The 12020-nt window shown below is 37.9% G+C and overlaps 1 long non-coding RNA gene across 1 annotated transcript in view; it reads right to left on the bottom strand.

Moving 5' to 3' along the window:
- LOC120621653 (uncharacterized) overlaps nt 1–12020 on the bottom strand; it is a 222121-nt gene that overhangs the window by 192459 nt on the left and 17642 nt on the right. The gene's annotated exons all lie outside the window — the stretch shown is intronic.

Here is a 12020-nt window from a genome sequence, read left to right as displayed (position 1 = left end):
ACACATTCATGAAGTAAGACTCACCTATTAAATCTTGCAGATAGCTCAGAGTTTATGTGACCTTTCAACTTTATGTTTGAGGTCCATTTCTAAAATTTATATAATTGAGGTTAACAGCTTACACAGTAATAACAGGAGTGGCAGCTACTATTTATTGGGCACAGGCTATACTCCGGACACTGTTTAGGGCATTTTACACTCAGTCTTGTCATCCTCACTCATCCTCCTTGTCCATAAGGTCATTGGTGCTCAGAGAAGTAACTTTTCTGAGACTGTGTAGCTAGTAATGACCCAAAGCTGGATCAGTCTTACTCCAGAGCTCAGTTCCGTCTGCTCAAGTTTTCACATTGAGTAGTGCTAAAAATTCAGATTCCTGAGTTCTTTTTCAGACAGAATTAGACTCTTCGGAGTTGGGACTAGAGCCTAGAGTCCAGGATTCTGCACCTTGAACGTTTCTTGGCTAATTCTTCTCCATGCTCTTGGTTTGAAACCTCAGGAGCTTCCTGGATAAAATGTGAAAATGGCCTCAGGACAAAGAGGGCAAGGAGAGACAAACATAGAGGCAAACCGCTCCAGACTGGTGAGTGGCAGGTTTAATAAGTAAGAAAACTTACAAGGCTTGTCTTAGGCGACCACAAGACAAGTAGATCTCTGCATCCACCCGACAGATTTCTGTTCCTGACTACCAGAATCAGCAGGTCATACAGAGGCCTTAACTAGGTTCGGTCACGTATTCAGTCCAGATGGTTTCAACAACACATTATTCTTTCAAGGCTGATCCCTTGAAAATGGCTCCAGCTATGGGAACAGTGTAGGGAACACACATTCCCAGGACAAGGAATGGGTGAAGAGCAGCAGATTTCCTCGGTCCAGCTCAAGAGTCAGCCTGTGGTCATACTTGATGACCTCCTATAACATAAGCTAAAGCCCAAAAGGCACTGAAAGGCACAGCCTCTCCTCTTAGTGTGGTTAGTGCCTACTGGCAATTTTCATGGGAAAAATGTAGTAGTGAGTAGTAGTAATGTAAAAACAACTAATTAAAAATAAGAGAGTTAATTCTCCTTATTGAAATAATAGAGGAGACTTCTCCCACCTCCTTTTTCATAATTTTCTTTAGAAAACTTATAATTACTTTCTTTTCTCTTTGTAATGTACATAAATCCTTTTGAAAACCACATAGGCCTTTTGTCAGCTTTGGGATCTAGGAATGTCTTTCTCCAGGACCTGTGAGCCATCTCTTTGAAAAGTAAATATCTAGGTAAATAGCACCCTTATCCCCCAGTTTCCATGAGAAGGTATAAATCTAAATTCTGTGGGTGCCTTGCTCCGGTTTGTTTTCTCTAGATAAAGCCAATAAGTTAATACAGATGGTCATCCCAATTACCAGGTACAGTTAGGATGAATTATGTCTTCTTAGTTGAGAACTAGTTGTTGTTTGCCTTGACACATGTATGTGTTGGGTTGTATCTGCTTAGCTGCTTTAGGAGTGAGATTTCTTTCTGTCTTTCCAATCTCTTAGCAGACTGCCTGTGCTGTGCCTCACACACTGGTTTGATGCATATTCCATAATACGGCTGTTTTTATTCTCTACTACTTTATGGAGAGGATTTCTGGATTGGGAGAAGATTTGGTTTTTAATTATACTTCCCCAACAGTAGCAACATTTCTATCTTGCATGATGAAAAAAAAAAAGTTTTAATTCCTCCTAAATCAGCTTAGTAGAAAATATTCCTGAGAAATGATAATATTCATAGCTGTATCAGGGTAAAGATAACCTAAAGCATAAGAGACATGTAACACAAGCCTCATCTCACATTTGCTGCCCTTACAGTATATATAAATCTCCCCAAAAAGAACTGCCTCAATTTCTTCATCTGTGAACTGGGATGCCATAAAAACAAAACCACATAGCAGCTGAAGCCACTTCCCCACAGAAGGTTCCTGTGAAAGTGATTTCCATGAAAAGGTCAAGTTAAAATGATTCTGGAAACCACACTGGTAAAGCTCGTTTCAGGAAATAACACACAATAGAAATAAGATAATCAAATCTAGAAAGGTTAAAACAGACAATTTCCACCCACAACATCCTTTCCCACATAGCCCCCCAGGGCAGACTTCCTGTGGAAGCTGAACCTGCCTGCACTCCCAGTGACAGTTCAAGCTGCAGGTCAGAGCTGGTAAACCTGCCCCCCAAGGAACTAAAGGGAGGAAGAGCCAGGGACATAGCTCCTGGGGAAAGTCAGCCAGTGCCATCAAGTTTGGGAATGCTTACTTCTGGAATTACAGAAAGAGGATTTCTTCCTTCTGCCATTCTAGGGTTTTCATTTGCAAAGCAGATAAGAAAAGGCTTAGCTGAAGGAACTAAGAGAAATCAGAGTCGAGAAGATACTAGGTTTTTTGTTTGTTTGAGTTTTTGTTCCTCTTTTTTTGGCCTTTCAGTCATTTTGTTTAATTTTATTCTCACATTAAATTAAAAACTCTTAAACCTATAGGCATATTAGGAGGGAAGGAAGAGAAGAAGGGAAGGAGGGAGAAAGGGAGGGAACAACACCAACTTCATTTTTTGTTTAAAATTACCTGCAGCCAAAAGCAATGCTCAAATTCCATGATTCATACAGCTTTCTATTAGATGTATAAAATACATAACAATAATCAAAACTTTTTTACTAAAAACCCCAAGTTTGCGTTTTCACTCACCTTTGAGTCAGAACATAAAGGCTGAAGGAAACTTCCTCTGTGCTTTTAAACCTAGGAATGGATCACTTGCCTAGGGAATTCCCTCAAATCCTTCACTCATTTCTGATTTAGCTGTAGGGAATGGGTCTTTGTCTTTGGATGTAATGCTGGCAGTCACCTTAGATTTCGATTTAGATGAATGTGCTTCAGTCCCTACAAGTGTCCAGCCCCACCTTCACCTACGGTTTCAGGCTAATGCTTAACAGCCCCACGAATGACTCAAAGAGCCACACGATCAAACTGTCCATCCTCCTCTCAGGACAACATCAATAATGGGACCATTTGGACATCTGGAATATAATTTGCAAACCTCAGTGAGCAAGAAAATTCTTTATCTACTAGACAGAAAAATAAAAGACTTATGACCTAGGACTCCTTTGGCTGAGTTCAACATGGCTGCCCCCAAAGCAGAAAGGGGAAAATTACACATGCAAGGAGTCAAGATGGACAATCCTTCCTACGTCAGGAGAAGGTTTTTCTTCATACAGAATGCACAGCCCCCTCCACTCTGGAAAGGTAATGCTAACACTAAGTCCACGTAAGCTTTTCTAACTGTCAATCAGCCGACCATCAATCTGTCAATCTGCACATAGCAGATGGCAGCTCCTGCCTGCACTGATGTGCCCCTTGGAAACACATGTTGACAAATATGTCTTTAATATCCCCTCTTACCCCACCTCCCTGCAACTACCTCCAATCTCCAATATCTAAAACAGGACTGCTAACCAAATGGTCATAATTCTAATTTATTGCTACCAGAGGAGGAAACATTCTAGGATGAGAGAACATTAATATAACTCAAAGCTGAAATAAAAAGTCAACGTGTAGACCGTCTGCTAACCTGTCACCAATGATGAAAACTGTTTCCTATCTGCTGTGATACTAACTTTATCTTTCATCATTGCATTATCTCTGGATCTCTAATGTTTAAGGTTCAGAGATTTGTTTTGCTTTTCATTTTAGACACAAAGAGCACCTGTTGGCTGAAATAGTTATCTATTTCTGACATCTTATTTTCCCCTCTATTATCAGCCTGAAAAGGTATGCATGACTGTGACAAGCAGAAAAGCTCTGCTGTTTGCTCTGCAGCCATCAAAATGTGTTGGAACCAAGCTTTGAGGGACGATGGAGAATGAGGTAAAGCGTGTTGGTCTCCATATAGGAGTGAATTAGAGGAGATAGTGCCCCTGAAAAGACACGAATTGCAACATGAGGACATTCCCTCGATTACAAGGTGAGTGTTTTTGCTTCCTGCTGTGCTCTGAATCACGGTGAGAATAAAGTTGAAAAGAGTGGCCCCCTTACGTGCTTCCAATATCCTGTTCCATGTGGCTCCAAGTAACAAAAATGACAGGGAAAATAGACTATGGGGCACACATGATTAGCTGTCTATTTCTCCTTCTTGCTAATAAAACCTTAATTTTGACCGGGGTAAAAACATGTCCAACCCCAAGGAATGAATTTTGATTGGTGTAAATCAATCACAACCACTCACTTCCCACTTTCCCAGACATTCCTGCATGGAGGGGTAGCCATGTGATCCAGTCCTGGTAATGACCTGGCAAGGGAAGTCAGGCAGGGTCTTGGGGAAAAGATTTACTTTCCTAATAAAAGAAAGAGATGTGTTTGGCGCTTGCCAGCTCTAATATCATTGAAGCACTGAGCTAATAATGCCAACCTGTTACCTGAGGAAAATAAGCCTGTAGTAGAGGTTTCTGAGAGGAGAGGTTCCTTTTGAGGAATGCCCAGGCTTAAACTGTCTTTACTTGGAATTTCCATTATAATCCATTATTTTTTCAGCTTTATCATTCATTTTTACAGCACGTCCACAAGAACCTATTTTATTAAAGGACCAACCAATAAAGAGATGACAACAGTGTTTTACTTTCACAGCTCAAAACTGTCTTAATTAAGAAAAGGAAATCAGGTTGGTTCATTTGCCTGTGTCTGCCCTGGCCACACAAGAGAAATGGTTTCCACAGCCACTTAATACCATGGCAAGGAAGGAGGAGAAGATGGACTGTAAAATTATGGTATCACAGAAGGAAAGTTTGTGCAACAGAAGAATATTCTCTCATAAAAGGAAGAAAAGTTTGTCAAAGTGAATGAAAGGCGAGTATCTTTCAGCAACTCATCATTCACAGGCAAACAAGCTTTCTCACTGGTTATAGACAATTTTGTATCAACCATAGACAACTATCAGCTATCAAGTCGCCTCTAAAACTCATGACCTCTCTGAGAGAGGTACCAGACGCGTTAAGGACTATGTAGTCTGAAAAACACTACCAGCATACAGTAAGTGCTCAGTAAGTATTTGTCCAATGAGTGAAGATTTTCCTGACTTTGAAGGGAGAGAAAGCCCCTAGCTTCTGCAAAGTGACTCTGGCCATATTTAAGCTTATAAAGAAGAAATATATGAGCACGTGGAAATGACAGTTGACACAAATCATGATGAGATGACCTGTTTCTGATGAAAACCCCAGTAGAGGGATTTGCTCTGTAAATCCAAGTGTCCTGGGCTGAATGACTTACATCCCAGGATCCTTAGAGAACTTTCTTCTGAAAACAACTAACCACTGCCAGTAATCTTCAGAGATTCCTCAAGAGATCTGAGTGGACAAAAATAGTCATATTAAAATAGAAAGTTTCTTTAAAAAATAATTCATTTTTTTAAAGAGAGAAGGAAAAAGAGATAGTGAATTCTCCAAAATTGAAGATTGAGTTTAATGGCTGAGATTCTACCACTAGGAAAACTAACAACAGCAAAACTAGCTCATATTTATTGAGTTCTTACTATACATTAGCACTTTGCATAGATTAGTCCAATCTTCAAAATGACCTTAGGTAATAATTACTATTATTGTCCCTCATTAAACAATTAGGAAATTGAGTCTGAGCAATGTTAAGTAACTTTCTTAAGACCACACAGCACTTAAGGGGTGGGGTTCAGTTTGAGCCTAGAAAACTTAATTCTAGAACCCACACTACACCCCCTTAAAGTTGCCCCTATTTTCCTACAAACTGCTTAAACTCATCTAGGTTGCATCCTGCAGATTAATGTATAGGTGAGCTCCCTGGCCAGAGGGTGCCGCCAGGCTGTGGTCTATTCAAGATAGAGAAGGAACCTCACAAGGGCCTGAGAAATAGTCTCTGCTCGTGATGTCCCTGCTTTTTCTCCCTGTCTGTATCCTGCCTTGCTCTCCAATATACACTCCATACTCTAATAATGCTATTTAAGGAAACACTTTCATTTTACCACACGTGCTTTCCTTGGTGTTTTTAGATTCTTTGGTATTTTCAGATTCATTAGAAACTCTTCTTTCTGCCTATGAGACATCCACTTCCAAGAAGCAGATCTGTCACCAAGTTACTACACAACTTAGAGAACAGGTCAGATATACCTGAAATTATCTTGTTTCCCAGTTCGTTTGCTTATTTTTGTCATTTCCCACTAGAATGGCAAATTCTATGAGAGCAAGGATCATTTCTGTCCTGTACTAATATGGAACCTGACACGTAATTATTGCTTAATATATTTTTGGTAAATGAATGAACAAATGAACAAAGGAGCCACAAAAAACAGGGTTGTACAGATAATTGAATTTTTTTCTTCTTTATCATTGTTATCATAAAAATAGCTGTAGATTATTAAGTTGTCTATTAAGTGCCAACACTACTGGGCATTTTACATTATTTCATTTAATCTTCAAAAACCACATGGCAGACATTATTATTCCTGCTTTAAAGATGAGAAAACTGAGGCATAGAGAAATTAATTTATTTGCCAAAGTTTTCCAATTGCCCTTGAAACAGGGTTTAAATTTCTTAACATGGTTTATAACTCTAACCTCATCTTTTTTCTTGTCTCAAACTCTAATTTGTTGTTGCATTCTCTATCAGTTAGACATGTGGTATATAGTGTCTTTGACAGAATTTTTTTTTTCACTTAAGAAGTCTGTAGGTAGGAAAAGCAACACTGGTACAGTGGCTCTGTGATGTCAGCAAGAACCCATGCTCCTTCTATATTTCTTCTTCCCACTATTCTGGTATAAGGTGTTGTAACTTCATGGTCACAAAATGGTAGCTTTTGTTATAAGCATCCTATCAGCAATCAAAACAAGAAAGAGGAGGATGGCAAACATCTGTGCCAGCCAAGTTTTCCTCCTTAATCATGAAAACAAAAACTTTCCCAGAATCCCTCCAGCACACAATGCAAATATCCCATTGTGTAGAACTATAGCACATGGCCATCATTAGCTGCAAGAGAGGCTTCTATGATGGAAAGTGAGAAAGAAAAAAAAAGATAGAAACGGCCCTCAGCCCAGCCAGCCGTCAATGTCTGCCACTCAACTATCCAGAGCTACATTCAGATGCACGATATGGCAGTGCTTCCTTTTATTTCCAGATCCTTGTACCTGTTCTTCTTTTCTCTTCAGTTAAATGTAAATGTTTCTTCTTCTTTGGAATCTTTCCTGACAGCACCTCCCACCACCAAGAGCAGGTAAGTGCCCTCCTATTAGTTCTCTCAGCACCTTGGGCTTTCCTTTTTTGTTGTTTATAGTCTCCACTAGACCAAACCCTTTGATGGTGGTGCCACTGCTCTTCATCACTATATCCCTGGCATCTACCACAGTGTTTGGCATCATAAGTCTTGATCAAATGAATAAAGTGACAAAGCAAGGGATCGAACTCAGGTCTTTTCGATTCCAAAGTCCACGCTCCATCCACCATACAATATTAACTTTTGAGACTAAAATGACATTTTTAAAAATCTATAGAAAAACTCTCCAACTCCCCCTCAGAGACATCTCAGAGTGTTACTGTTGTCATCATCATCACATTTCTCACTTGCTCTCTAATAGAGGACCCAGAAACATTTATAGTCACCAAAAGCTGGGCAGAAGGAAAACAGAGCATGAAAAATAGCCCTACAAGGTGTCCAGTCCCCAGTTCCCAAGATACTCGAAAAGTGAATATAACTTAAAAAAGTATTTCTGAGATCAAGCACAGTGCTCTGGTCTACTTCACTATAACTCTAGCACTAACTGGCCTTTGCTTTTCATATTTCCATATGTGTTTATTATTTACAGATCTTAGCTCACGTTCTGTGATTTTTTTAAAAAAACTGAGTTCCAAGTGTATTGTAATGGCTAATTGTTCCTTCAGATGAAATGTATACCTAACAACCAGAGCTTTCAATCAGATAAGGTCCCTCCGAGATAGCTAAGAAAATATTATACTTAACCTGTGCAGAGTTGTTTTAATAAAAAAAAGTTAAAAAATATAAAAAAGGAACTCTCTTGTCATCTGCTGGCAAGACATGACACCATTTTTCTATCTACTCCCTCTGGACCCACCTGAGAGACAAACCAGCAATACCACCACTCCAGCTCCACACTGATAAGATAATGGCACTCACCTGGGAGTACAGTCTAAGTTTTCTTTGGCATTTTAGTTTGGTCACAATAGGCCACTTCCTCTCTTTTTTTTTTCATACTTCCTCCACTCAACACCCATACCTCATACACTTGATATGGGTCATCCACTTTTCCATTTCAGCATATCTTTAATGAAAAGAAATCTTAACTACTGCTGTGATTTTAAATATGTTCACAAATGCTTTGATATGCCTTTCAAAAGGTGGAGCCTAATTCCTTTCCCTTTGAATGTGTTCTATATTTAGTAACTCACTTTAGGCAAATAGAATAAAATGGATGTGATGGTATATGACTTGAAGACTAGATAGTAAAGAGGATTGCAATCTCCTCTCTCTCTTTCTTTCTCTTTTTCTTTCTCTCGGAAAAGTATCCATGAGGACACTCAAGAAACCATATGGAGAGACTCACATAGTGAAGAACTGAGGTCTCTTGCCAACAGTCACATAAGTGAGCCCCAAAGCAGATTGTCCAGTCTCAGTCCAGTCTGAGCCTAATGACTGATAGTACAGCTGAGACCTCAAGTGCAAACCATCCAAATAAGCTGCTCTCAAATTTCTGATCACAGAAACTGAGACAAAAAATGTTTGTTGTTTTAAGCCACTAATTTGGGAGATAATACATTACATAGGAGTAGATAATTAATAGAGCTACATTAAAGAATTTTTTTATACAATTAAGATATCACCAATAGCCCATCCTCCTAATATGGTTTTGATCTTTGCATATTATCTTCCACATGGAAATAGTTAATTGTTATCAGAATGCAAATAGAATTCTGATTTCTACCATTTTCTCATGTTTTATTACGAACATTTTTCTTGTTGTTATAATGTCTTCACAGTTAAGATTCTAGATGTTTGAATAATATTTGACCATATTTCATAAACCATTTCCATATAGTGCACATTTCAGTGTTTCCAGTTGTTCCATTAGAGCTTTTACTACAGTGAATATCTTTGAATATATAGCTCCTTACTTCTCTTGATTTATTTGGTTAGAATACGTTTCTATATTTGAATTATTAATAAAAGTATTATGAACATCTTTGTGACTCTCATTAGATATTATCACATTTACTTTTTCAAAAAGATATATCAATTTAAGCAATGAATTAGTGTATCAGCTGTACTACAACCAAAATTATAATCTTTTAAAGTTTTGCTAGAAGGTACAAAATTGCATCTCAAATTTGCTTTCATTTGAATTTCTTTGATTCCTAATGAGATTGTAGAGATTTTTATGTTTCCCCTCTTATGAACGATCTCCTGTTATTTTATGCTTATTCTAGTCTTAATGTATATTTTTTCTTATAAATTTGAATGGAAAATTATAGATTAGCAATACTAACCTTTTGTAATCTTTGATTAAAATATTTGTCATCCAGTTGTACATTTTTACTAGTTTGCTTTTTCATTATACAAAAATGCATAATTTTTATATCCAAATATCTCAACTTTTGTTATTTCTTCTATTGCATTTTATTGCTGCAAAGTTAAGAGAATTTACATTCTTCCTCTGATGTCAACTGCTGTTTTCTTCTAGTTTCTCTAGAATTTATGAAGAAGTGTTTTGTTTTGTTTATTTTTTTGTAGTTGCCTCAAATTCATCTGGAGTTTGTTTTGGTGTATACTATAAAATGTAGGGGTTTTAAAAAAAATTGTTCTTCAGCTTATGCATTTTTAAATTAAGAATTGTTCATAATAACATGGCTTTAAAACTTTTACAATATTCTCGTGGTTTACTGGAGATCACTGAAGTATCCAAAAAACAAATGACAAGGTATGACAAATCTGGTAGATTCTATTGATTGAAATTTCTTCCCTTTTTTCTTCAGCCCCAGGTGATAAATCATGATTGGCCCAAGTCAAATATTTCCTTTTCCTGTGATAGTTTTAGGCTTGGGTTTATCTAACTGTGTTGGCCAATGATGTGTGAGGGAAAGTCTGAGTCTGCAAGGGGCCTTTGGGAATAGTTTTTCTCATTGAACGAAAAGAGACATACAGGAAGAAATATCCCTCTTCATCCATCAAAGGTGTCACCCGCCTGGGACATGTCTGAGACCTTGCAACCACGAGAGGACAAGTCAGAATACAAATGCTAGCAATGGCGGAACAGACACATAGTAAGATTTGGGTTCTAAATAATGTTAAGCTATGGAATTAATCAACTCTAGAATTGCTCTACCTAAGAATGTATTGTGCAACAGAATATATATTCATATTTTTAAGCCACTTTTAGGTGTCTTTTCTGTTATTTTCAGCTAGTTATCCTACATTTTAAAATCTCTCTTTGATATTTTTGCCTTGCTCATTTAATTCTCTCATACTATTTAGAAAGTATGGTACAGGTTTAAGAACCAATTTCTGAATTGTGAAAGGAATCAAAAGCTAACACACATCTAGGAGAAGGTATCCAATTAGCAGGGGCATCATCCTCACTCCCCCAAGAGCTTTCCAATTATTTTTCTCCCATGTGCCAAATACCTTTGTGCTCAGGGCTCCTTACTCTTTTTTTCTCAATTGCAAACACAAAACCCTATGTACTTACAGCTCTCCAATTCAAGAAGAGGGTTGAGTTGCAGTGAATGACAAGCTGCTATTTTCCACTGCCATTAGATGCAAATCTCTCGACACCTTTTCTCTGCAACAATACAATGAAAACCAAGCATGCTGCTAACAAGATTCTGATAGTAAGAGCCCTACACTGCCTTGTTCTACAGATCCTGCCAAGAGGAACAATGGTTGGCCGTACTGACAAGCATATTAATGACATCAAATATTCAAACAGCTGAGGCTAAATAAAAGGTTTAAATATATCAGATGATTGGTCTGTACCAGTGATTTTCAAACTGAGCTCCATAGAACCATAGGGGTTCTACAAAGAGACCTCAGGTGAGAGTGGGAGGAACTGAGCAAGCAAGGCTCAGTCCTGGCCTCCTCTTCAAATGCAAAGCTCCACTTTTATCTGTACTACATATATACTGGTCTTGTACAGAATATTCTATTTGAAGAAAAGGTGCTCTTTTTTTTTAACTTTTAAACACTAGTTAACATTATTGATGTTTAGAGCCATCCAGATGTTTGCAGTTAGATAAAATAAACAATTGGGTCATTAAGGGAAAGACAGGAAGAGAGACAGAAAATGTCATCTCTGTCTTGTTATTTTTAGTATAACTTAATGAAAGATCAACATATATGTATATTTTCGATATGAAAACTGAAAAGGGTAAGGCTTTCAGTATTGGATCCCTGCTCTGTATCTGGCCTTCTTGATGTATGTCGGAGGACAGTAGGTGGTAAGGAAAAGGTGAATTCTCATGGTTTCATTATAATAATCTGACAGCACAAATTTCTGGCATAGCTTTAGCCATATTGGCATGAACAGGCTATTTATATCGATCCCTAAACTTAAAGAGTCCATGACCTCATCCAAAGTATGGTTTTTAATAATTCACTTCATTTAAGGGCCCATTAAAATGTCAGAACTATCATAAAGCTTACACTTACTTACCTCTAATGTCTTCAAAATAATAATGCATTATTGATGAAACCTTGGTTCACAATCATTTTGCTCCTGTCTGACAAAGCCAATACAGTAAGTTGCTTTCTCTGCATCCCACCACACATTTCTCCCTCTTTAGCTACAATGAGAGACCTAATTCTCCCACAGTTCTTCCAAAAGAGTTCTTTGAAATCCTCTCTTGTTCCAAGACAAGAATATGACCTATAGGTTTAAGAAACTAGCATAATGTTATGATTATAAAGTTTCCTGGCTAAGCCACCAACCAAAGCATGCAAAAGTAAGAGGGAGCTGGGCAGCGAGAACATTTGCTTCTTTGAATATATA

This window comes from Pteropus medius, unplaced genomic scaffold (assembly GCF_902729225.1).
Source record: "Pteropus medius unplaced genomic scaffold, Ma_sr-lr_union100, whole genome shotgun sequence".
Taxonomy (NCBI): Eukaryota; Metazoa; Chordata; class Mammalia; order Chiroptera; family Pteropodidae; genus Pteropus; species Pteropus medius.
Note: the sequence above shows the minus strand (reverse complement) of the source record. Positions and strands in the feature narration are given on the sequence as shown.